Consider the following 25,584-nt stretch of genomic DNA (forward strand, 5'->3'; position numbering starts at 1 on the left):
TATAAGTCCCTTTCAGTGGTGCTGTGTTGTCCTGCATTAGACCAGGGGAAGTCTCTTGTGCATCAGTCCAGTGACCAGTCACAGTGGTGGTGTCCTCTGCTGCCATATATCCAGTGTAGCTGTATAAGTCCCTTACAGTGTTGTTGTGTTGTGCTGCATCAGACCAGTGGTAGTGTCCTGCCCACCAGTCATTCCAGTGACGAGGCAGTCACAGTGGTATACGCTGCTGCTATATGTCCACTGCTACAGTATTATACTAATAACAACAACAACAACAACAACCACAAGTCCCTTACAGTGTTGTTGTGTTGTGCTGCATCAGACCAGTGGTAGTGTCCTGTCCATCAGTCATTCCAATGACAAGGCAGTCACAGTGGTATACACTGCTGCTATATGTCTACTGCTACAGTATAATAATAATAATAATAATAATAATAACAACAACAACAACAACAACCACAAGTCCCTTACAGTGTTGTGTTGTGCTGCATCAGACCAGTGGTAGTGTACTGTCCAGCAGTCATCCCAGTGACAGGGCAGTCACAGTGGTATACACTGCTGCTATATGTCCACTGCTACAGTATTATAATAATAATAATAATAATAATAACAACAACAACAACAACAACAACCACAAGTCCCTTATAGTGTTGTTGTGTTGTGCTGCATCAGACCAGTGGTAGTGTCCTGGCCATCAGCCGTCACTCATTCCTGCACCACATATTTTGTTATATAACTCCAGAAACATAACGAAGAACAAAAATTTGGAGGAAAAAATAGGGAAAGATCAAGAACCACTACCTCCTAGTGCTGAAGCTGCTGCCACTAGCCATGACGTATACGATGAAATGCCATCAACGTCGTCTGCCAAGGCCGATGCCCAATGTGATGGTAGAGGGCATGTATAAAATCCAAAAAGCCAAAGTTCAGTAAAAACAACCAAAAAAAGAAATGTAAATAGTCTGAGGAGAAACGTAAACTTGCCAATATGCCATTTACGACACAGAGTGGCAAGGTACGGCTGAGGCCCTGGCCTATGTTCATGGCTAGTGGTTCAGCTTCACATGACAATGGAAGCCCTCATCCTCCCGCTAGAAAAATTAAAAGAGTTAAGCTGGAAAGAGCACAGAAAAGAACTGTGCGTTCTGAGATGGTATCACAAATCCCCAAGGAGAGTCCAAGTGTGTCGGCGGATGCGATGCCTGACCTTCCCAACACTGGACAGGAAGAGGTGGCTCCTTCCACCATTTGCACACCCCCTGCAAGTGCTGGAAGGAGCACCCACAGTCCAGTTCCTGATATTGAAATCGGAGATGTCACTGTTAAAGTACACCAGGATGAGGATATGGGTGTTGCTGGCACTGAGGAGGAAGCTGATGAGGATTCTGATGGTGATGTGGTTTGTTTAAGTCAGGCACCAGGGGAGACACCTGTGTCCATGGGATGAAGAAGCCCATTGTGATGCCTGGGCAAACAACCAAAAAAGCCACCTCTTCGGGTTTGTGGAGAAATAATTCCACACAGGACAACAGGTGTCAAGCCATCTGTTGCCTCTGTCAACCTGTAATAAGTAGGGGTAAGAATGTTAACCACCTAGGAACATCCTCCCTTATATGTCACCTGCAGCACATTCATCATAAGTCAGTGTCAAGTTGTGAAACTTTGGGTAAGAGCGTAAGCAGTCCACTGACACTTAAATCCCTTCTTCCTCCTGTACCCAAGCTCCTGCAAGCCACACCACCAACTCCCTCAATGTCAACTTCCTCCTCAGTCAGGAACATCAGTAGTCCTGCAGGCCATGTCACTGTCAGGACTGAGGAGTCCTCTCCTAACCGGGATTCCTCCGTAGGATCCTTGAGTGGTGTGCCTGCTGTTGCTCCCGCTGCTGCTGTTGTTGCTACTGGGAGTCGATCTTCATCCCAGAGGGGAAGTCGGAAGACCACTTGTACTACTTCCAGTAAGCAATTGACTGTCCAACAGTCCTTTGTGAGGAAGATGAAATATGATAGCAGTCATCCTTTTGCAAAGCGGATAACTGAGTCCTTGACAGCTATGTTGGTGTTAGATGTGCATCCGGTATCCGCCATTAGTTCAGTGGGACTTAGATAATTGTTTGAGGTACTGTGTCCCCAGTATCAAATCCCATCTAGGTTCCACTTCTCTAGACAGGCGATACCGAGAATGTAGACAACAAGAACTGAAAAGAAAATCTGCACTCTGCCTAGAAAAAGCTGTATGCGAAATGCGCGCATCGGCACCCACTTCTGCTCCGATGCTCTTACATTGACGAATATTATTTTGTGTGTACTCGTGGTTGTCAGATTGCTGCACGGTGATCATGGGGATATCCCGTGGATCGGACAAATGCTGATCAATTAGAAACCGCTGCAAGCTCTGACCTCCACGTTAATTGTTACTTCAACCAGTATAATTATTTCTAGTAACAGCATGTGAATTATGTTTCAAACTATCAGCAATTAATACTGCACTGCCTATACAGGAATGTCCCGTTGGTTAGAATAACTTTGAGTTATTATAGGCTGATGCAGTATTAACATCCAGTTCATTTATCAATCACAGTGTGTACTAGTGGTTGGCAGACTGCTGCATGGTGATCGCGGAAATATTCCGTGGATCGGATGAATGCGGATCAATTAAAAACCGTTACAAGTTTTGACTTCCATGTTAATGGATACCTTAATCGGTAAAATCTCAGCAGCAGCAGGTGAACTGTATATCTGGAACTGCTGGCAATAAGTACTGCACGGTCAATACGGGAATGCCCGCTGATTAAATTAATGTCGAGGAACTACATATTGATGTAGTAGTAATATTTCATTAATTCACAAACTGTAGCACTCTCTGTCAAAGGAAGATTGCATTATATCTATTGTCACCCCGACCAGCAATATCCTTAGCAGCAGAAGTAGTCAAATTATATGTTCTAATTGGCGACAATCAGCACTACACGGCTTAACTGGGAATACTTGCCGATCAGACCAAACAAGTTTGAATAAAGTACATGCTGCTGCAGCAATATCACTCCATATATTTACATACTATAGTATTCCCCTCAGTAATAACGTGTAATTGAAATTATTGTTGATAGGACAAAGGCAGGTGTAAATATGGCAACACAGTTCTATTTATGATAAAGTGTGTCTAAATTCATTCGACTTTGTAATAAAGTTATCCTGTATTGTCTCAAAATAGAAGACCATTATATAGTCCACAGAGGGATATCAGACAATTAGAGCTTCTATTAATTTCAGCGGTCACGGAATAGGTATTTTCCTACTTATTTTAACAAACAGTGTTATCACCCACTGCATTTCATATATTGGGTGCCTTTGAGGTTAACTCATTATGATATGTTAGCCTATAATATTTTCAATCCGCAGTAGCAAGTGGTTTCCATATTCTAATCAATGATAACGAGCATGGCACGGCTTACACGTGAATATTTATTGAACGCATAAATGAGGAGTAATTACATGCCGAGGCAGTGCCAACAATCAGGTTATCTGTAAACCTTAACACTCCCTTGAACAGTAATTTGTATTTTGAATTCAGTAGGGACTGAGAAGCATAGGACTACCGAGACGGGAATCCCGACCAATAGAATAATGCCGATAGAGCCACTATAGCACACCTTTACTTACACCAGAATTAGAGCCGTGCCAAACTTATTCCATTCCACAACAAAATTTCATTGCATCATGGCAGTATAGATGATCACTGGGCCAAGACAGAAATATTTGATACTTACCTAGTATAGAAGAGGGAAGAGTGATATTACTACAGCACGGCCGCTTCCATGCCGTTCAAGTACAGCAGTATTAATATATTATATCAAGTTTGCCTTTAGAACTGCAGTCCACCCATGCAAGGGATATTTGATAGCTGGACAGGCAGTACAATTGGAATTTATTCCAACCATGATCCAATAACTGGATATTTTATTTCCTTGTAGTTGGTGGAGAGTGCACTAACTGGCAGTACACAATATCCATTAACCGACAGAAGAATATCAGATAGCCACAGTTGTAGGAAACATATATAACAAACATAATAGTGTTCATTGATTTACTAGGACACTTTCAGGATGTACACACATTAATATAGTATTATACATATACAATAAGTCTATGCAATCATCGGAGCGGATGAATTTTTAATCTGTATCACTTTTCTATCTTAGAGCACATTCTTGAATCCTTATTCCTTTTACCTCTATATTTCGCATGTTGACCCATTATGGGTCTTTTTATCAATAAATAAATAAAAGTTATATTTTATTACATCATACTGTGCACCTAATCAGTACAACCCCATTCTCTCTCTTTTGTACTAGATACCGAGAATGTACACAGACGTCAGAAAGAGTCACCAGTGTCCTACAAAATGCGGTTGTATCCAGTGTCCACCTAACCACAGACATGTGGACAAGTGGAACAGGGCAGACTAAGGACTATATGACTGTGACAGCCCACTGGGTAGATGTATGGCCTCCCGCAGCAACAACAACAGCAGCGGCACAAGTAGCAGCATCTCGCAAACGCCAACTCGTTCCTAGGCAGGCTACGCTATGTATCACCACTTTCCGTAAGAGGCACACAGCTGACAACCTCTTACGGAAACTGAGGAACATCATTGAAGAATGGCTTACCCCAATTGGACTCTCCTGGGGATTTGTGATATCGGACGCCACCAATATTGTGCGTGCATTACATCTGGGCAAATTCCAGCATGTCCCATGTTTTGCACATACAATTACTTTGGTGGTGCAGATTTTTTTTTTAAAATGACAGGGGTGTGCAGGAGATGCTGTCAGTGGCCCCAAAAAATTGCGGCCCACTTTCGGCATTCTGCCACTGCGTGCCGACGACTGGAGCGCCAGCAAACACTCCTGAACCTGCCCTGCCATCAACTGAAGCAAGAGGTGATAACGAGGTGGAATTCAACACTCTATATGCTTCAGAGGATGGAGGAGCAGCAAAAGGCCATTCAAGCCTATACATCCACCTACGATATAGGCAAAGGAGGGGTAATGCATCTGACTCAAGCGCAGTGGAGAATGATTTCCGTCTTGTGCAAGGTTCTCCAACCATTCGAACTTGCCATACGTGAAGTCAGTTCAGACACTGCCAGCTTGAGTCAGGTCATTCCCCTCATCAGGCTTTTGCAGAAGCAGCTAGAGAAATTGAAGGAGGAGCTAAGACGGAGCGATTCCGCAAAATATGTGGGAATTGTGGATGGAGCCCTTCATTCACTTTGCCAGGATTCAAGGATGGTCAATCTGTTGAAATCAGAGCAGTACATTTTGGCGACCGTGCTCAATCCTAGGTTTAAAGCCTATTTTGTGTCTCTCTTTCCAGCAGACACAAGTGTGCAGAGCTGAAAAGACCTGCTGGTTAGTAAATTGTCAACTCAAGCGGAACGTGACCCATCAACAGCTCGTCCTTCAATTTCTCCCGCCACTGGGGCTGCAAGGAAAAGGATAAGATTTCCTAGCCCACCCACTGGCGGTGATGCAGGGCAGTCAGGAGCGAAAGCTTACACCTGGTCCGGACTGAAGGACCTGCCAACGATTACTGACATGTCTACTGTCACTGCATATGATTCTATCACTATTGAAAGAATGGTGGAGGATTATATGAGTGACAGCATCCAAGTAGGCATGTCAGACAGTCCGTTGTATACTGGCAGGAAAAAGAGGCAATTTGGATACCCTTGCACAAACTGGCTTTATTTTACCTATGTTGCCCCCCCTCCAGTGTGTACTCTGAAAGAGTGTTTAGTGCAGCTGGTAACCTTGTCAGTGATCGGTGTAGGAGGTTACTTCCACTAAATGTGGAGAAGATGACGTTCATCAAAATGAATTATAAATTTCTCCGGGAAGACCTTTACCAGCAATTGCCTCCAGAAAGTACACAGGGACCTGTGGTGGTGGATTCCAGTGGGGACGAATTAATACTCTGTGAGGAGGAGGATGTACACAGTGAAAGGGGTGAATCGGAGGATGGGGTCAACATCTTGCCTCTGTAGAGCCAGTTTGTGCAAGGAGAGATTGATTGCTTCTTTTTGGTGGGGGCCCAAACAAACCAGTCATTTCAGCCACAGTAGTGTGGCAGACCCTGTTGCTGAAATGATTGGTTTGTTAAAGTGTGCATGTCCTGTTTATACAACATAAGGGTGGGTGGGAGGGCCCAAGGACAATTCCATCTTGCACCTCTTTTTCTTCTTTGCATCATGTGCTGTTTTGGGACTAGTTTTTTAAAATGCCATCCTGTCTGTAACTTCAGTGCCACTCCTAGATGGGCCAGGTGTTTGTGCCGCACACTTGTGTCGCTTAGCTTGGCCATCCAGCTACCTCATTGCACCTCTTTTTCTTCTTTGCATCATGTGCTGTTTGGGGACTAGTTTTTGAATAGTGCCATCTTGTCTTCAACTGCAGTGCCACTCCTAGATGGGCCACGTGTTTGTGCCGCACACTTGTGTCGCTTAGCTTGGCCATCCAGCTACCTCGGTGTAACTTTTAGGCCTAAAAATGGTGAGGTGTGAGGTGTTCAGAATAGACTTGAAATGAGTGGAAATTAATGTTATTGAGGTTAATAATACCGTAGGAGCAAAATTACCCCCAAATTCTGTGATTTTAGCTGTTTTTATGTTTTTTTCAAAAATCATCCGGATACAAAACCAAAACACGAAAGGGTGGTTTTGGCAAAACCAAGGCAAAACCAAACACGAAAGTGGAATTAGAACCAAAACACGAAAAGTTTTATATCTCCTATATAATAGACTGTGTGCCTGGCCCTCTAATGCTGGGCAGAGTCACAGTGGTGGGCGGAGTCACAGAGCCCACCACATCTGCAGCAAATCTCTGTGCAGCGTCTTACCTCCCGCTGCCTGTCCATCTCCCCTCTCCGCCATCAGCAACTCTGACTCCCCGGCCGCAGCGCCGGGGGATCAACAACAACTGCTGCCGCCATACACCTTTATGAGGGACAGGTGTTGCAGGAGAAGGCTTTCATAGCCCTCCCTGCGCCGCGTACAGAGACCCGGCGCCTCCTCCGCACACGTGAAGTTACTATGCTGCCTCCCACCATTGCCAAAGGCCCTGACTGCACACCACAGGGCCTGCCCTGCCACCCGAAAGCCCTGAGACAGGGACACGGACAGCGTGCGTCCTACTGTGGACGGTGACACCTCGACCTAAGCTCCAATCTCACAGGTGAGAGTGCAATGCTGAGAGTGTCAGGTGCGAGCTGGGGGCCAGGAGAGAGCTCTGCCACCCCGGTGATGTGTGTGGGGTCACGCTGTCACCACTTCCACCACGGGCCACATCCACCAGGCCCCCCCATACTTTACCTGTATCCCCGGGATCAGGAGCAGGCTCAGCTCAGCTCACTGCCCTATCTAGTAAGTGCAGTATCACTTCCTCTTCTCTCTTCCCTAGGTCTCCGCTTCTGGTGTCCACCCCCTCCACTACTTTCCCTCCTCTAAATCAGCTTCCTCACTGGGAACCCTCCCTACCGCCCCGCGTCTCTGTAGCCCCTTCCTACCGCCCCGCATCTCTGTATCCCCTCCCTACCGCCCAGCATCTCTGTATCCCCTCCCTAATGCCCCGCGTCTCTGTATTCCCTACCGCCCCTCGTCTCTGTATCCCCCCCACTGCCCCGCATCTCTGTATCCCCTCCCTACCGCCTCTCATCTCTGTATCCCCCCCTACTGCCCTACATCTCTCTATCCCCTCCCTACCACCCCACGTCTCTGTATCCCCTCCCTACCGCCCCGCGTCTCTGTATCCCCTCCCTACCGCCCTGCGTCTCTGTATTCCCTCCCTACCGCCCCACGTCTCTGTATCCCCGCCCTGCATCTCTGTATCCCCTCCCAACCACCCTGCGTCTTTGTGTCCCCTTCCTACCGCCCTGCGTCTCTGTATCCCCTTCCTACCGCCCCGCCTCTCTGTATCCCCTCCCTACTGCCCCACCTCGCTGTATCCCCTCCCTACCGCCCCGCGTCTCTGAATCCCCACCCTGCATCTCTGTATCCCCTCCGTACCGCCCTGAGTCTCTGTATCCCCTCCCTACCGCCCCGCGTCTCTTTATACCCGCCCAGCATCTCTGTATCCCCTCCCTAATGCCCTGCGTCTCTCTATCCCCTCCACTACTTCCCCTCCTTTCTCCATCAGCTTCCTCACTGGGGACTCCCCTCCCTTCCATCCTGCGTCTGTGTGTCCCCTCCCTACCACCCTGCGTCTGTGTGTCCCTGCCCTGCATCTCTGTGTCCCCGCCCTGCGTGTCTGTGTCCCTTCCTTGCGTGTCTGTGTCCCCTCTCTACCTCCCTGCGTGTCTGTGTCCACTCCATACCGCCCCGCGTCTTTGTATCCAGTCCCTACCGCCCTACAGAATCATGTACAAAATATTTATACAGCGCTGATCACACGCCCATCTCAGTATCCACACACCCGCCGTGCTGGTACACCCCCTACAGTGGCCCTTAATAGGCCATGCAGAAATTTCAGCTCCAGGCCTATGATGGCCTTAATCTGCCACTGACACACACACCAGCACCACACAGTGCCCTCTCTTTCCCTCATACCGTGCCCGGCTCACTGTGTGTCTGTGTGACCCTCACTGATGAGAACCCATCCGAACTCTTTTCATACCCTGTCTATGCTCTGCTGCTCCCATGCAGGGTTGATACCACCGGCTCCTGTATACCTCCCTGACAATCCTTCACCAGGAGGCCAGGAGCCGTAACCCCCTCTGGTCCCCCCCCTGCAATTACCGGTATATCGGTGATGCTCCACTCTGCCCCCTCCTCCTTATCCCTCACACACCGAGCACGTGACTGCGCTGCCCATGCCCATTGGCCCTGGGAGCAGCACGAGGCCCTGCCCCCTCCTCCTACTGCACCTGAGGGGGGGCGCACAGATAGCGCATGCAGAGGGGACTGGCGCACCTGAGGCGTGTGGCCGCATTTCTCACCTGAAGGATCAGATGGTGTAGAGACAGGACACAGCTGCCCCTGTTCCTCATTGTACCAGCACTCCCCTCTGTGTCTAATAACACCATTGTTATGAACCACAGGTAGTGGTTCATTCCTATTTTATGTTTATAAGTAGTCTTGCAGGCCAGGATTTCCCGTTGCTCTGGTTTAAGAAGATTCTTGTTTGCTGCCAGTGGTGTGTCTGTGTGATTGCAGCTTTTTCCCATGTGTTCAGCCTCACCTGTCTGTTGATTGCACCTCTCAGTTGTGCAGCAGGGCAGCTGCACGACATAATTAATTAAGACTCTCTGTTATATGCTGGCTCAGAGCAATTCACAGACGCTGGTGATATTTCCAGATTTCCAGGTTTCCTGGCTTCCAGAGTTCTTGAGTTCTGAGCTAGTCCCTGCCAGTTCCTGAGCTCCTGTCTAGCAGTGTCTGTCTAGCTGCTTTGAGTGTCGGTTCCTGTGTCCATTCCAGTGTCCATTCCAGTGTCTGATCCTGTGTCCTGCCGTGAAGCGTTCCTGTCCAGGAGTCCTGTGGCTTTGTCTGTGCCTGGTCGAATATCTGGCTTCTTGGTGTCCACCGGTCTGTCGTTTGGGATTCTGCCTGTCCTCCAGTTCTGAGAGTCTGTGTCGGCTACATTGGGGGTTCCTATCCGTTTGCCAGTATTTGTATCGGTTCCGTGAGTAGCGGCTTTGCCGCGTCCGTCGGCTCAGGCCGCAGTATTCTTTGGTTATAATTTGTTTCTGGTGTTTTGCAGAGGGTTCTGCTTGTGTTGTCACCGCCGGTACACAACGGTATTGTGTCGGCGATTGGACAGCATTTCCTTTGTTGTTCTTTTCCTTTGGCGGCGTGCCGCACATATATTTAGGTTTAGGGTTGTTAGTAGCCCCTAGCCTTCTGTTTGTTTTAGCTAGAGGTCCCCTTGTTATTATCCTGTCTCGGTTCACGCCTTGTCTCAATCTAAGACCTGGGGGCATCGGAGTTGGCCAGACCTAATCCGCCCTTCAAACGCGGCTGCCGTGGGCCCAAGAAACCATAGTCACTCAGGCGTGAACGGACCACACGGGTGAAACAACGGAGGTAGGGTGCTAGGGGCTATTTCCACGCCACACCTCGTTTCAGCGTCACGTTCTGGTGCTCAGGACTCACTACGCAACATCTCCCTTGTTCTGAGCACCAGGAACCTAACAACCATATACCTCTTCATGCGGGTATGTCTATACCACATACATCCTTATCCATGTCCTATATATTGTTAAATGTAAAATCACATAATGTTGAACAATAGCGGTCCTAAAACCGAGCCTTGTGGCACACCACTTAACACATCAGTCCAATTTGAAAGAGATCCATTAACCACAATGCGCTGCTCCCTATTATCTAACCAATTTTTGACCCAAGTGCATATTGCGCTTCCTAGCCCTATTTCTTGTAGCTTGTAGATAAGTCACATGTGTGGTACTGTGTCAAAAGATTTTGCAAAGTCTAAAAATATTACATCTACCTCTTTACCCTGATCGAGGTTTGCACTTACTGTTACATAAAAACCAAGTAAGTTGGTTTGACAGGATCTGTCCTTCACAAATCCATGTTGATTCCTTTTAATGACCTTATTGGCTTTAAGGAACTTCTGAATACTATCCCTTAGAATACCTTTGTACGGGTACTGAGACACCGTTTTCTACATGTCAGGTGCCTCCTGAGGTTGGCTCTGCGAGCCAGGGTCGGGCTTTAGCTATGGTCATGGTTATTGCCTGCAGCGCTGGTTTCAGCGGCCGCCTCAGTATATGTACTCACGGTGGTGCGGCGCTTTCAGCCCCGTTGCGGCCGTCGCTGCCACGCCTGTGGTCCTCTGCTGGATGTGCGTCCTCTGTGTGCCCCAGCCGCTACTTCCATCCCTGTGGCCGCTGTGCGCGTCTGTTACTGCGGCCTCGGCCGCCATTGTTGTTTTCCACATGTTCCACAGTGCTTAGTTCCCCCTCAGTTTCTGTCAATGGGCGCAGCCATTTTGGATTCTAATCACATGTCGTCATTTCACCTATCCACAGGGCTGCTGGAGCCAGGGTGTAATTGTTAGCCAATCCCTGCTATCCAGCAGGTATAAATATCCTGTCCCAGCACCCAGAAGGTTATCAGTGCTTTAATTGTCTCTCCAGTGATTCCAGTGTGCTGTTTTCTGTGGACTCTCCTGTGGACCCTTTTCTGCAGTACAGCCTGACTCTCTGGTGAATCTCCTCTGTGGTGCAGTTCCAGCTCTCCTATGTCTAAGCCCTGTGGTGTCACCTGTTTCCCTTGTTCCCGCAACCAGTGCTAACAGTGTGTGATACTCTGGCTTTCCAGCAGCCACTCTCCAGCTTCATCTACAGTTTTCCTGCAAACCCCAGCTTCATCTACAGTTTTCCTGCGAACCCCAGCTTCATCTACAGTTTTCCTGCGAACCCCAGCTTCATCTACAGTTTTCCTGCAAACCCCAGCTTCAGCTAAAGTTTTCCTGCGAACCCCAGCTTCATCTACAGTTTTCCTGCGAACCCCAGCTTCATCTACAGTTTCCCTGTGAACCCCAGCTTCATCTACAGTTTTCCTGCGAACCCCAGCTTCATCTACAGTTTCCCTGCGAACCCCAGCTTCACTTACAGTGTATTCACGAACTCTAGTATTATTTACAGCTTCACCTGCAGTCCCCAGCATAACGTTATACCTCACCTGGGTTCCCAAGCGTTATACAGAACTTTTATTTATATTCTGGATTACTGGTCTTAACCAGTTGTGTTCCCAATATTCACCAGTGACATTTATTGCTTCATTGCACTTTATATGACTTTTTATTTCATAAAAACCCTCAAAGACATCTTCAGTTGTCGTGGTCACGCCTTCGGGCACTTACTGCTACTGTCTTAAACGTATGTCTAGGAGTCCTCTCTCACCTCCTAAATTCCAGTACCCGTCAGCCCCTACAACTGAGGCTTCCAGTTACCATCACCAGCCCTCAGTTGTGACAGTAAGCACTGACCTAATGGATCTGGTCGGAGACCAAGTCCAAGGGACCAGGCCGATGCAAGAACTGGCAGCCCGTCTCGAACATCAGGAGGCTGCACAAGGCCATGTTATCCGATGTCTCAAGGACCTCTCCTCCCGACTGGATGAAATTCAAGCTACCCTCCGTGGGTCAGGGGCGTCCAGTATGCCGACAGTAGTAGCTCCGGTGGTATCACCACACACCATACCCATTTCACCTCCACGTCTCCACTTGCCGACACCTGCCAAATATGATGGATCCCCAAAAGCCTGCAGGGGTTTCCTAAACCAGTGCGAGATCCACTTTGCGTTGCAACCCAGCAGTTTTCCTACAGACCGCACTAAAGTTGTGTACATCATCTCCCTACTCCGCTCTTGACTGGGCATCACCCCTATGGGAAAAATCAGATACCCTGCTGTCATCCTACTCCAACTTCGTGGCAACATTCGTAAAGAAGAAAGATGGCGGCCTGCGTCCTTGTATTGACTACCGGGGTCTGAATGACATCACAGTGAAAAGTCGGTACCCTCTGCCGCTGATCACCGAACTGTTTGACCGCATTAGTGGAGCTACTATCTTCAAGAACTTAGATCTGAGGGGTGCTTATAATCTCATCCGAATCCGAAAAGGTGACGAGTGGAAGACCGCTTTTAACACCCGTGACGGACATTACAAGTACCTCGTCATGCCTTTTGGACTCAGCAATACTCCAGCGGTATTCCAACACTTCGTGAATGAAATCTTTAGAGACATCCTTTATCGTCATGTTGTGGTTTATCTCGACGATATCCTTATCTTCGCGAATGATCTGGAGGAACATCGGTTCTGGGTGAAAGAGGTCCTGTCCCGTCTCCGTACTAATCATCTGTATTGCAAACTGGAAAAGTGCGTCTTTGAAGTTAAATCCATCCCAGTTCCTGGGGTATATTGTATCCGGTTCCGGTCTGGAGATGGACCCCGAGAAACTTCAAGCGATCCAAGATTGGCCAATTCCTGTAACCCTCAAGGGCATCCAGAGGTTCCTAGGGTTTGCCAATTACTACAGGAAATTTATTCGAGACTTTTCCACCGTTGCAGCGCCTATAACGGCTCTTACCAAAAAGGGTACCAATCCTTCCAAATGGCCAGAAGAAGCTATCCAAGCCTTTCATTTGTTGAAACAAAGATTCATCTCTGCTCCGGTTTTGAAACAGCCAGATACCAGCTCGCCCTTCATCCTTGAGGTGGACGCCTCTTCTGTTGGAGTGGGCGCAGTACTGTCTCAAAGAGCTAATGATGGTCATTTACATCCTTGTGGCTTCTTCTCACAAAAGTTCTCTCCTGCCGAGCGGAACTACGCCATTGGCGACCAAGAACTTTTGGCAATTAAGCTTGCTTTGGAAGAATGGAGGTTCTTATTAGAAGGAGCTTCTCATACCATCACCATTATGACGGTTCACAAGAACCTCCTGTATCTAAAAGGCGCTCAATGTCTTAACCCTCGCCAAGCCAGGTGGGCACTTTTCTTCTCTAGATTTGACTTCAAGTTGCAGTTTTGTCCAGGGTCACAGAATCGTAAGGCCGATGCCCTTTCCCGCTCCTGGGAGCAAGAAAATGATTCTGAGTCTACTGACAAGCATTATATCATTGATCCAGTGGCGTTCTCCGCAGTGAGGATGGACTCTATGCCCCCGCCAGGGAAAAGATTTGTAAAGCCGGCTCTTAGAAGGAAGCTCTTGCATTGGGCACATTCCTCTCGCTTTGCAGGGCACGCGGGCATATGCAAGACCTTAGAATTTGTTTCCAGATCATACTGGTGGCCGACCCTAAAGAAAGACATTGCTGAATTTGTGGCCTCCTGCCCAAAATGTGCCCAACACAAAGTACCCCGCCAGTCACCCGCTGATTCCTTTGTCTGTTCCTCATCATCCGTGGACTCATCTCTTGATGGATTTCGTCACAGATCTCCCTGTGTGTAATAAATTCAATACCATCTGGGTGGTAGCTGACCGGTTCGCCAAGATGGCTAATTTCACCCCTCTCACCGGTCTTCCATCAGCTTCCACATTGGCACAAGTCTTCATTCAAGAGATCTTCAGATTACATGGACTCCCTACGGAGATAATTTCCGATAGAGGTGTTCAGTTTGTGGCCAAGTTCTGGTGAAGTCTTTGTCAAGCGCTCCAAGTCAAGCTGAAATTCTCTACAGCATATCATCCTCAAACTAATGGGCAAACTGAGAGGGTTAATCAAGACTTGGAAGCCTTTCTCCGTATCTATGTATCTTCTTCCCAGGATGATTGGGTTCAACTTCTCCCATGGGCTGAATTCTGCCACAACAATCAGTACCATTCTTCATCTTCCTCCACGCCATTCTTCACCAACTATGGGTTTCACCCAAAAGTCCCTGAGTTCCAGCCGCTTCCAGCAACCTCGGTGCCTGCAGCTGACATCACGATTCGACAGTTTTCAAATAACTGGAAGAGTGTTCGTGCAGCCCTTTTGAAAGCATCCTTCAGGTACAAGATATTTGCAAATAAGAAGCGTAGGGCAATACCTGCCCTTAAAGTTGGTGATCATGTTTGGCTGTCTACAAAGAATCTAAGATTGAGAGTCCCAAGCATGAAATTTGCCCCCCGCTATATTGGACCTTTTTTGATTGAACAAGTCATCAACCCAGTGGTTTACAGACTTCAGCTACCTCCTTTTCTGAAGATTCCCAGGACATTCCATATTTCACTCCTGAAACCAGTTATTCTGAATCACTTTCATTCAGCACTTTCCTCTGCTCCCAAGGTCCAGACTCAACGTGGTGTTGAGTATGAGGTTGCCAAGATCCTGGATTCTCGTATTAGATACGGTCACCTCCAGTATCTAATAGATTGGAAGGGCTATGGTCCTGAAGAACGTTCCTGGACGAATGCTTCTGATGTTCATGCTCCAAAATTGGACCGGAAGTTCCATTCCAGTTTCCCACGAAAACCTAAGAAGTGTCCTGGGGCCACTCCTAAACAGGGGGGGGGGAGACGACGGTGCTATCACGATCCGGGTACTGAGACACCATTTTCTACCTGTCAGGTGCCTCCTGAGGTTGGCTCTGCCGGGCATAAGCTATGGTCATGGTTATTGCCTGCAGCGCTGGTTTCAGTGGCCGCCTCAGTATATGTACTCACGGTGGTGCGGCGATCTCAGTCCTTTTGCGGCCGTTGCTGCCGCGCCTGTGGTCCTCTGCTGGATGTGTGTCCTCTGTATGCCCCAGCCGCTACTTCCATCCCTGTGGCCGCTGTGCGTGTCTGGGCGCATGGAGTCTCTGTTGCTGCGGCCTCCGCCGCCATTGTTGTTTTCCACATGTTCCACAGTGCTTAGTTCTCCTTCAATTTCTGTCAATGGGCGCAGCCATTTTGGATTCTAATCACATGTCGTAATTTCACCTATCCACAGGGCTGCTGGAGCCAGGGTGTAATTGTTAGCCAATCCCTGCTATCCAGCAGGTATAAATATCCTGTCCCAGCACCAAGAAGGTTGTCAGTGCTTCAATTGTCTCTCCAGCGATTCCAGTGTGCTGTTTTCTGTGGACTCTCCTGTGGACCCTTTTCTGCAGTACAGCCTGACTCTCTGGTGAATCTCCTCTGTGGTGCACTTCCAGCTCTCCTATGTCTAAGCCCTGTGGTGCCACCAGTTTCCCTTGTTCCCGCACCCAGTGCTAACAGTGTGTGATACTCTGGCTTTCCCGCAGCCACTCTCCAGCTTCATCTACAGTTTTCCTGAGAACCCCAGCTTCATCTACAGTTTTCCTGCAAACCCCAGCTTCATCTACAGTTTTCCTGTGAACCCCAGCTTCATCTACAGTTTCCCTGTGAACCCCAGCTTCATCTACAGTTTTCATGCGAACCCCAGCTTCATCTACAGTTTTCCTGCGAACCCCAGCTTCACTTACAGTTTATTCACAAACTCTAGTATGCAACAGGGTAGACACACCAGGTGGGGTAAAACAAATGATTGAGGATCTAGGTAGACTAGAGGAATGGTCAAGAGTCTGGCAATTACAGTTTAATGCCAAAAAATGCAAAATCATGCACTTGGGTCTCAAAAATCCTAAAGCTAAATACAGTATTAATGGCACTATACTGGAAACTACTGAGGAGGAAAGGGATCTAGGAGTCACTATTTCAGATGACTTAAAAGCAGGTAAGCAATGTAACAAGGCAATGAGGAAGGCTAGTCAGATGCTTGGCTGCATTGGGAGAGGAATCAGCAGCAGAAAGAAAGAAGTAATAATGCCACTGTATAGGTCATTGGTACGGCCTCATCTAGAATACTGTATTCAGTTCTGGAGGCCATATCTTCAAAAGGATATTAATACATTAGAAACTGTACAAAGGAGGGCAACTAAAATGGTGCATGGCCTACATCACAAAACATACCCAGAAAGACTAAGAAATCTCAATATGTATAGTTTGGAGCAGAGAAGGGAAAGGGGGGACATGATAGAAACTTTCAAATATATGAAGGGTTTTAACAAAGTCCAGGAGGGAAACATTCTCCAAATGAAGAGAAGCAATAGGACACGAGGACATGCACTGAGACTAGAGGGGGGGAGGTTCAGGGGAAATTTGCGGAAAAATTATTTCACAGAAAGGGTAGTGGACAAGTGGAATAGCCTCCCATCAGAGGTGGTAGAGGCTAAGACAGTAGAGCAATTTAAACATGCATGGGGTAGACATAAGGATATCCTTACAAAGAAATAAGGATCAAATAAGGTTAGTGATAAAAAATAATATAAAAAAAAAAAAGGGGCAGACTAGATGGGCCAAGTGGTTCTTATCTGCCGACAAATTCTATATTTCTAGTATTATTTACAGCTTCACCTGCAGTCCCCAGCATCACGTTATACCTCACCTGGGTTCCCAAGCATTATACTGAACTTTTATTTATATTCTGGATTACTGGTCTTAACCAGTTGTGTTCCCAATATTCACCAGTGACATTTATTGTTTCATTGCACTTTATATGACTTTTTATTTAATTAAAACCCTCAAAGACATCTTCAGTTGTCGTGGTCACGCCTTCGGGCACTTACTGCTACTGTCTTAAACGCATGTCTAGGAGTCCACTCTCACCTCCTAAATTCCGGTACCCGTCAGCCCCTACAACTGAGGCTTCCAGTTACCATCACCAGCCCTCAGTTGTGACAACCTTCCAGTACTTTTCCCACTATAGATGTATACAAATATTGAGCCCCAGAAAGGCGTGCAGGGGTTAAGGGGGCGCAGCATGTGTGTATGTGTATGTGTATGTATATATATATATATACATGCTATGGTTCAGAACAGTCCCCATTCAGAACAAGCACGGCACTACAGGACTTAGTTGAAAAATCATCTTTATAGAAGCATAGATTGAAAATATCTGTACATCACCATATTAGCACTTAACCTTCATCACAATGCTGCATTTCGGGCCCCGCAGGGTCCCTTCGTCAGGTTGGTGCAAGTGCTGTGAGAAAAAGACAAACATATACAGATAACACCAAAACACTTACCTAAATAGACTCCCCATGCTGGCGTGTGTAGCCTCAGACCGGCGTGGTGTTTCCGGTATGTTCCAGGCGCCGTCCCGGTGACATCATCGCGATGCGCGGTAACCAAGGCAACCCGTGTATACCGCATATTCCAATGCCGCTGGGATCACAGTATCCTTACAGGGGGAGACTAGTTAGAAACAAAACAAAAAAACATACAAAACTACATAACACATGAAAGCACAATATAGCAGCATAAATATTATCCATCCGCAACATGTATATACCATCAGCTGGTCAGAGTAAACAACTGAACCCTGTGGTGTATAAATATGCAACTTGTATTTTAAATATAAACAATATATGTTAAACTATTAATCCTGATGCATGGTGGATATTATAGGAGGATAGATTAATGGCCAGACTAGGAAAGACTGTATCTAGTGTAATGTACGACTAAAATAATTGAAGCAAACTAAGTAGCCCCAAAGGCAGTAAGAAAGATGATGATAAATGCTAGATACAAGTGTCACAGTCAGGTGGAGACCCACAGACGTGACCTGTTGAAATTTAAAAAGTCCAAATTGCAAACAGTCCGCAATGATTATGAAGATAATCAGGTGTATCGCTGGCTAACAGGCACGGACACAATGAAGTTCCAGAATAGAACACATGGGAGACCATGCCAGAGATCTCGCAGGGGAAGAACGGATAGAGGATCACAACTTTCAAACAGTGACAGTGACTTTGCCTTGGTAGATTCGGATGATTCAGTATCGGCACAGCGTCCCCCTTCAGGGGCTACCACCAGGGCCAGAGCAGATACTGGCCCAAGCCCACAAGGAGGAGCCGACAAAACCAAAGGATCAACAAAAGCAAGCAGAGCAAAGAAAACAACTTGATCTTTAATATATCATCACGTCCTTTGACCGCTACCGAGATGTCTGTACTTAATAAAGGACTTTCATTCGTCCCTACCAACTTTCATGACCCTTTTGAATGGCAGACCGACCTACACCAGATGAATCGTAAGATGAGATTGAAAGAGTTTTTTCAGAACAACAAAATGGATGAGGATCGCGAACCACGACACCAAATTATACAGAAATATACTACCTCCACTTTTGATCTGATATCATCCAATTCATCTCTTAAAACATACAGTCGTCTCATAAATGATTCGGTGAACCGCTTTATAGCCACGCCTGGTAAGATATATCACAATTTGACATTTGAAGAACGAATGGCTCTCAAAAAATTAAGTGAGGACACCACAATCATAATAAGACCAGCTGACAAAGGTGGAAGTGTGGTTGTACAAGATAGATCTCAATATGTCAATGAAGTGCTGCGACAATTGTCATGCACTCTTACATATACCAAATTAGATCGTGACCCCACGGTGAGTTTCCAGAAGGAACTGCTTCGGGTACTGGATCAGGCAGTAATGAATAAACAACTGGACGCGAAACTTAAAGATGCGTTAATCCCTAAATATCCTATTATCCCTTGCCTGTACACACTACCCAAAGTTCACAAATGTCTGGATAACCCCCCAGGACGACCCATCGTTTCGGCGAGGGGATCTTTGTATCAACCGGTTGCTGAACTTTTGGATTCCATACTACAACCTCACATCACCAAACGTGAAACATATCTGAAGGACACCTCTACATTTTTGAGAAAGATTATGGTTTTGGATAATTTACCATCAGATACGGTACTATGTACCATGGATGTTTCCTCCTTATACACCTCGATTCCTCATGAAGCAGGCATTAAGGCCATGGAGTCGTTCATTTACAACTTGGAGGATGACTTTAATTTTGATAAACCATTATTTCTTCAATTACTTAGATTAATTCTTACCAAAAATTATTTTCTATTTAATGGTAGCTTTTATCTCCAGTTGGCAGGCTGTGCCATGGGCAGTAGCGTGGCTCCGGCATACGCCAACGTCTTCATGTACGAACAAGAACAACATCTGTTTTTTGATAACCCTACCTTTTCACCGCAAATACAGTGGTTTACCCGATACATAGATGATTTATTTATTCTTTGGAAGGGGAGTGGTATGTCATTTGAAACCATGATGAATAGCATCAATGCTCTACCAGGACCCATTAAATTTACATATTCATACAGTTCCAGTCATATTGATTATCTGGATGTCACAGTCCATTTAAAAGAGGGCAAATTGACTACCACGGTCTTCTACAAGCCGACTGATCGTAATTCGTTATTGGATGCGAGCAGCCACCACCCACCCGCATTGAAGAGAGGGCTACCTCGTTCACAGATGCTTCGAGTGGCAAGAATCACGAGCGATCATGCACTTTTGGACGATGCACTACAAATAGTAGTAGATAAATTTGCAAAAAGGGGTTATAACATCAAAGATCTCATAGACACGAAGTCCAATATCATGGACATGGATAAGGAGACTCTGTTCCAATCACGCTCTCAGTCAGAACCGTCTCAGAATAAATTCATTTGGTCCACTAAATACTCTACGGCTAGTCCGATCATCCCTCGGGCCACACGAGCATTATGGCCCATTGTAAAAACAGATAAATCACTAGCCTGTTTTCATGATACACAAGTGATGACCAGTTACAGACGAGGACGGAATTTACGGGACCTTCTAGTTAAGACCGATATTACTGACTACTCCCCTAGATCGGGTATTTTTGGCATAAGCAAAAAACCTGGCAGTTACCGCTGCCTATCATGTACTACCTGCACTACATTGATACAAGGATCAGAGTTTATCCACCCCTTAACGAAGAAGAAATTCAAGATACAGCACGTGATGACTTGTACCACTCGTTTTATTATTTACTGCATCATTTGCCCCTGTCAACTGTTATATGTGGGTCTTTCTAGCCGTACTTTAAGAGAAAGGATGGCACTGCATCGCTCCAATATTAATCAAGCACTATCCGGCAAACCCAATGACCAGCCGGTATCTAGACATTTCTGTGATAAAGCCCATGTTTTGTCTGATCTAAAATATCAGCTTATCGATCACGTACCCCCTTTACATCGGGGTGGTAATAGAGTATTGGCTCTACACAGATTAGAAGCAAGATGGATTTTAAAACTGAATGCTCTACAACCATCTGGCCTTAATGAAAAGATTAATTGGAATGCCCTCCGTACTTTTTGACTGTGACACTTGTATCTAGCATTTATCATCATCTTTCTTACTGCCTTTGGGGCTACTTAGTTTGCTTCAATTATTTTAGTCGTACATTACACTAGATACAGTCTTTCCTAGTCTGGCCATTAATCTATCCTCCTATAATATCCACCATGCATCAGGATTAATAGTTTAACATATATTGTTTATATTTAAAATACAAGTTGCATATTTATACACCACAGGGTTCAGTTGTTTACTCTGACCAGCTGATGGTATATACATGTTGCGGATGGATAATATTTATGCTGCTATATTGTGCTTTCATGTGTTATGTAGTTTTGTATGTTTTTTTGTTTTGTTTCTAACTAGTCTCCCCCTGTAAGGATACTGTGATCCCAGCGGCATTGGAATATGCGGTATACACGGGTTGCCTTGGTTACCGCGCATCGCGATGATGTCACCGGGACGGCGCCTGGAACATACCGGAAACACCACGCCGGTCTGAGGCTACACACGCCAGCATGGGGAGTCTATTTAGGTAAGTGTTTTGGTGTTATCTGTATATGTTTGTCTTTTTCTCACAGCACTTGCACCAACCTGACGAAGGGACCCTGCGGGGCCCGAAATGCAGCATTGTGATGAAGGTTAAGTGCTAATATGGTGATGTACAGATATTTTCAATCTATGCTTCTATAAAGATGATTTTTCAACTAAGTCCTGTAGTGCCGTGCTTGTTCTGAATGGGGACTGTTCTGAACCATAGCATGTGTTTTATTCAGCAAGGGCACACAGGTGAATGCACGTTAACTATTTGAGTGCCGGATTGTTTTGGATTTATATATATATATATATATATATATATATATATTTATTTTGCAACAGGAGACTTGCTAGGATGTGCTCTGCTACAAAAATCCACCAATGACCGACTCCAGGCTTGTGCAACAATAACAAATACCTTTTATTCAGGTAGCTCAAAAACAAAGGTATAAATAAAACAAAGATCACTGTCTTTAGTATAAACTACCAGGGAGGTTTGGCCCTGTCTCACTCCCACTTACTTAATAAGGAACCCTCCAAGTCCCGGCATCCTGACACTAGTGCTCATCCCTCCGGATCCCACTGTCCCTAGCAGGCCTATCACCTGGACAACTAGCTGCCTTCAGGAGCACTGACTCATGGGAGAGACTCTGCTTTAAACCCAGCACCCAGGTGCTGGCTGATGAAGCAGCTTCTTGGGCTAAGAAGCCTATAAGACCTGGTCTGGGCCAAATGGATGGGAACCCGGTCCATCCACACTTCCCATCCACCCCCATGACCCTGTGTGTAGCTTACAGGTGGCAAAGTACCTCCCTTGCCACAATATATATATATATATATATATATATATATTACTCCAACTCCGGCACTCCGCTGACATAAATCACATGCTGCACCCGGTGCCTTCCACATGTAAGCCTGCACAGCTCCACGTAATATATCCCTCCAATGGCGGCACTCAAAGGTTCAAGTAAAAATGACACAAGTCGGCTGTTTTAAGGCAACGTTTCAGCGCCGTTCAGCGCTTTTATCAAGCCAATTACAAAAGTGATCTACACATACCGGTATTTAAGTGCTCCCATCACCATGCATATAAGCTCCGCCCACTTCCGTATCCAGGTCACCCTACAGACCAGCTCAGGTTGCAGGGCTGTTACCATAGTAACCTAACAAATCACCACAGCTGTGTATTGCATGAATACAAATAGATATACATACATAAGATTAAAAAAACAAACCATGATTAAAAACAACAGGCTGTATATGAGAACCACGAACAGTTATATCTAAGCAACAGCATTATCAAACTATTACTAATTCAGTATCTTAAGCTATAGGAAATATACTAGCATATTCTCAATAGAAGTAACAACATTAAAGGAGCAACACACGTATCGAGGAATTTCATGTCGTGACTTACACTAAAAGTTATAAATGCTACATTGTGAAGAACACTGCTAACCTCATTCAAATAAAAACCTGTAAGCCCAATGTCTCGTTTAGGCCACGAGGAACCAATGTGTCTAAACGCATGATCCATTCACACTCACGTTGTAACAATTTTACAGACCTGTCACCCCCTCTAGTAAGTGGCGGCACATGGTCTATAATACGATATCTCAGGGTAGACAAATAGACAAATTATGTTTCGCCTCAGCGAAATGGCGTGCAACAGGTTGTACGCTAGACCCAGAATTCAAAGCTGCACGTATGGCAGCACGATGTTGTGCCATACGTTCACGAAAAGTAACTTCAGTTTTGCCTATATACACCTTCGCACATGGACATGTGATGGCATAGACAACAAAACGGCTAGTACATGTGAGCCGGTGTCTAATGTCAAATTTACGACCCGTGAATGGATGGTGAAAACTTGGGCCCGTCTGTAAAAAACCACAAGTGGTGCAATTCGGACACCTGAAACAACCATTTCTAGGTTTGCCCAAAAAACTCCCATATGCGGGTTTATTCATACCTGATATATCATTACGTACCAGGTAATCCCTGAGATTCTTGCCTCTTTTATAACATACCATTAGTGATTTATGCTGGAGAGCCGGAAGGTTTTTATCAGATTCAACTATTGGCCATAAAGATTTCGCTTTTTTATTAATGACAGAACTCATATGTGTGTAACGATTACTCCACATATGACGATTGGAACAGTTATCCTTTTACTTAGACACCAATAATAAATCAGGGGATACTGCCATGGCCTTGGTTTTTGCCTTAATCAAATCATTAATTCCATAGCCTCTCTTTAAAAATGTTTCAAACATGGAATCTAATTGTTTTTCTCCCATCTCCCTATTGGAGGAAATACGTAATGCTCTTAAAAATTGCGAATAGGGAAGGGCATGCTTCAAGGGCTCTGGGTGGGCACTGGAGGCTAATAACAAGTTATTTCTATCAGTCGGTTTGGTGTACAACGCCGGGCATAGCCTGCCTTCACATTTGGTTAAAGCTACATCAAGAAAATTAACACAATTAGCATCCAATGTATAGGTAAACTTTACTGGGCTGTCACTGGCATTGTAGGTATCCATAAGCGATGTAAGTTCGTCAGCTGTACCTCCCCATATGATCAACAGATCATCTATGTATCCATAAAATGCTAAGATTTTATCAGAAACACTGACATCAGAAAATAATAAATCCTTTTCAATACGGAACATGTAGGTGTTGGCGTACGATGGGGCCACATTGGACCCCATCGCACACCCCGATGTTTGTAGGTATGTCTTACTGTCGTAAAGAAAATAATTTCTTGTCAGTACCAATTCCAAAAGTCTCATGAAAAAGTCCACAGGAGGACCCTGAAACAGTGCATTATCTGTGATCAACTTTCGTGTAGCCTGTAATCCCGCACCATGTGGGATGCAGGTATACAGGCTACTTACATCTACAGAACACAGCAAACAAGAATCGGGTAGCTCAGGTAACCTTTGTAACGACAATAGCAACGTATTGGTGTCTTTCAAATACGTTGGTCTTGCCTGTACACATGGTTGTAAAATGGCGTCAAGATATGTGGAAATAGGCTGATACAAGGACCCCCTAGCAGCGATGATAGGTCGCCCTGGGGGTTGATGCAGATTTTTGTGAATCTTAGGAATCATGTATAGTAGTGGTACAATAGGATATTGAACCACTAATGCACTCTTAATATCACTGGAGATCCATCCTTGTGTATGAGCTTCACTCAACAAACTGTCAAGTTCATTCTTAAATGTGGCCGTGGGATCAGCATCTAACAGTCGATACGTGGATGTATCCTTTAGTTGACGCTCAACTTCCAGTTTATAGTCACTAAGATTTAACACCACCAATGCCCCACCCTTATCTGCCTGTCGAAAGACAATATCATCATATGTGCACAAATTGCTCAATGCCGTGCGTTCCTCCCTGGACAAATTCCAAAATAGTGGTTTCTTTGCCAGGGGGGACTCACACACCTCCTTATCTAGTAGCCTAGTAAATGTTTTGATAGAGGCGTTGTTACTAGCTGGATCAAATTTAGAACGAGCCTGTATTTTACGCAATTGTGGGGGTAATGTGGTGGAACTAGGAGGTTTATTGCCAAAGAACTCTTTGATCTTTAAGCTGCGATTAAGCTGGTATGACTCAATTTTCCAACGTATAGGATCAAAGGGTACGGTCGGGACAAATGAAAGACCTTTGCGTAAAACACTAAGCTCATTCTCTGTCAGACTTCTATCAGATAAGTTGTAAACTAGGTCTTCCTCGCCTTTGGGGTTTTTTTGCTGTTTGCTTTGCCTTTTGTTTTGCCCACCTCTACGGGTGTACCTGGGCTTTGATCTAAAAAACGGGCCCTAGTACGTGGCCCAGATGCTGGATTCTTAGCACCCCTACCTCTACTCTGGCTACTGTCATTGTCACTCTCAGTTGTACCAGTGTCGTCTGACCTGTCAACCCTTTCTTTATTCCAAGTCCGCCTGAACAAAGGACGTCTATCATTACTGGGGTAAGCCCCAGTTAACCAAGGATACACACGCTGTTGGGTATAGTCCATGTCGACCTTCCTCCTTTTATCAGCTTTAAATTTACCAAGTTTATTTTTGTAGACCTCAAGCTGAGAACTCAGTTTTGTAATCCAATCAGTTTGTTTGTCTGTAGACAAAGTAGCCAAGTGATTAGATTCAAAAGTAACAATCTTATCCTTGATGCAAGATACTTCACGTTTGGATTCTTCAATAACTAATAGTATTAAATCAAAAGAACATTTATTTAAAATAGCTGTCCATTTTTTGCAAAATTCTACATTATATCTCCCAATCGTGGGTGGGTTTTTGATCCTAAACCCACGTGGGATACGTTTGTCCTTATAATAATTAGATAGAGTGATCCCATGATATAAGAAAT

This window comes from Pseudophryne corroboree, chromosome 1, assembly GCF_028390025.1.
Source record: "Pseudophryne corroboree isolate aPseCor3 chromosome 1, aPseCor3.hap2, whole genome shotgun sequence".
NCBI classification, from domain to species: Eukaryota; Metazoa; Chordata; class Amphibia; order Anura; family Myobatrachidae; genus Pseudophryne; species Pseudophryne corroboree.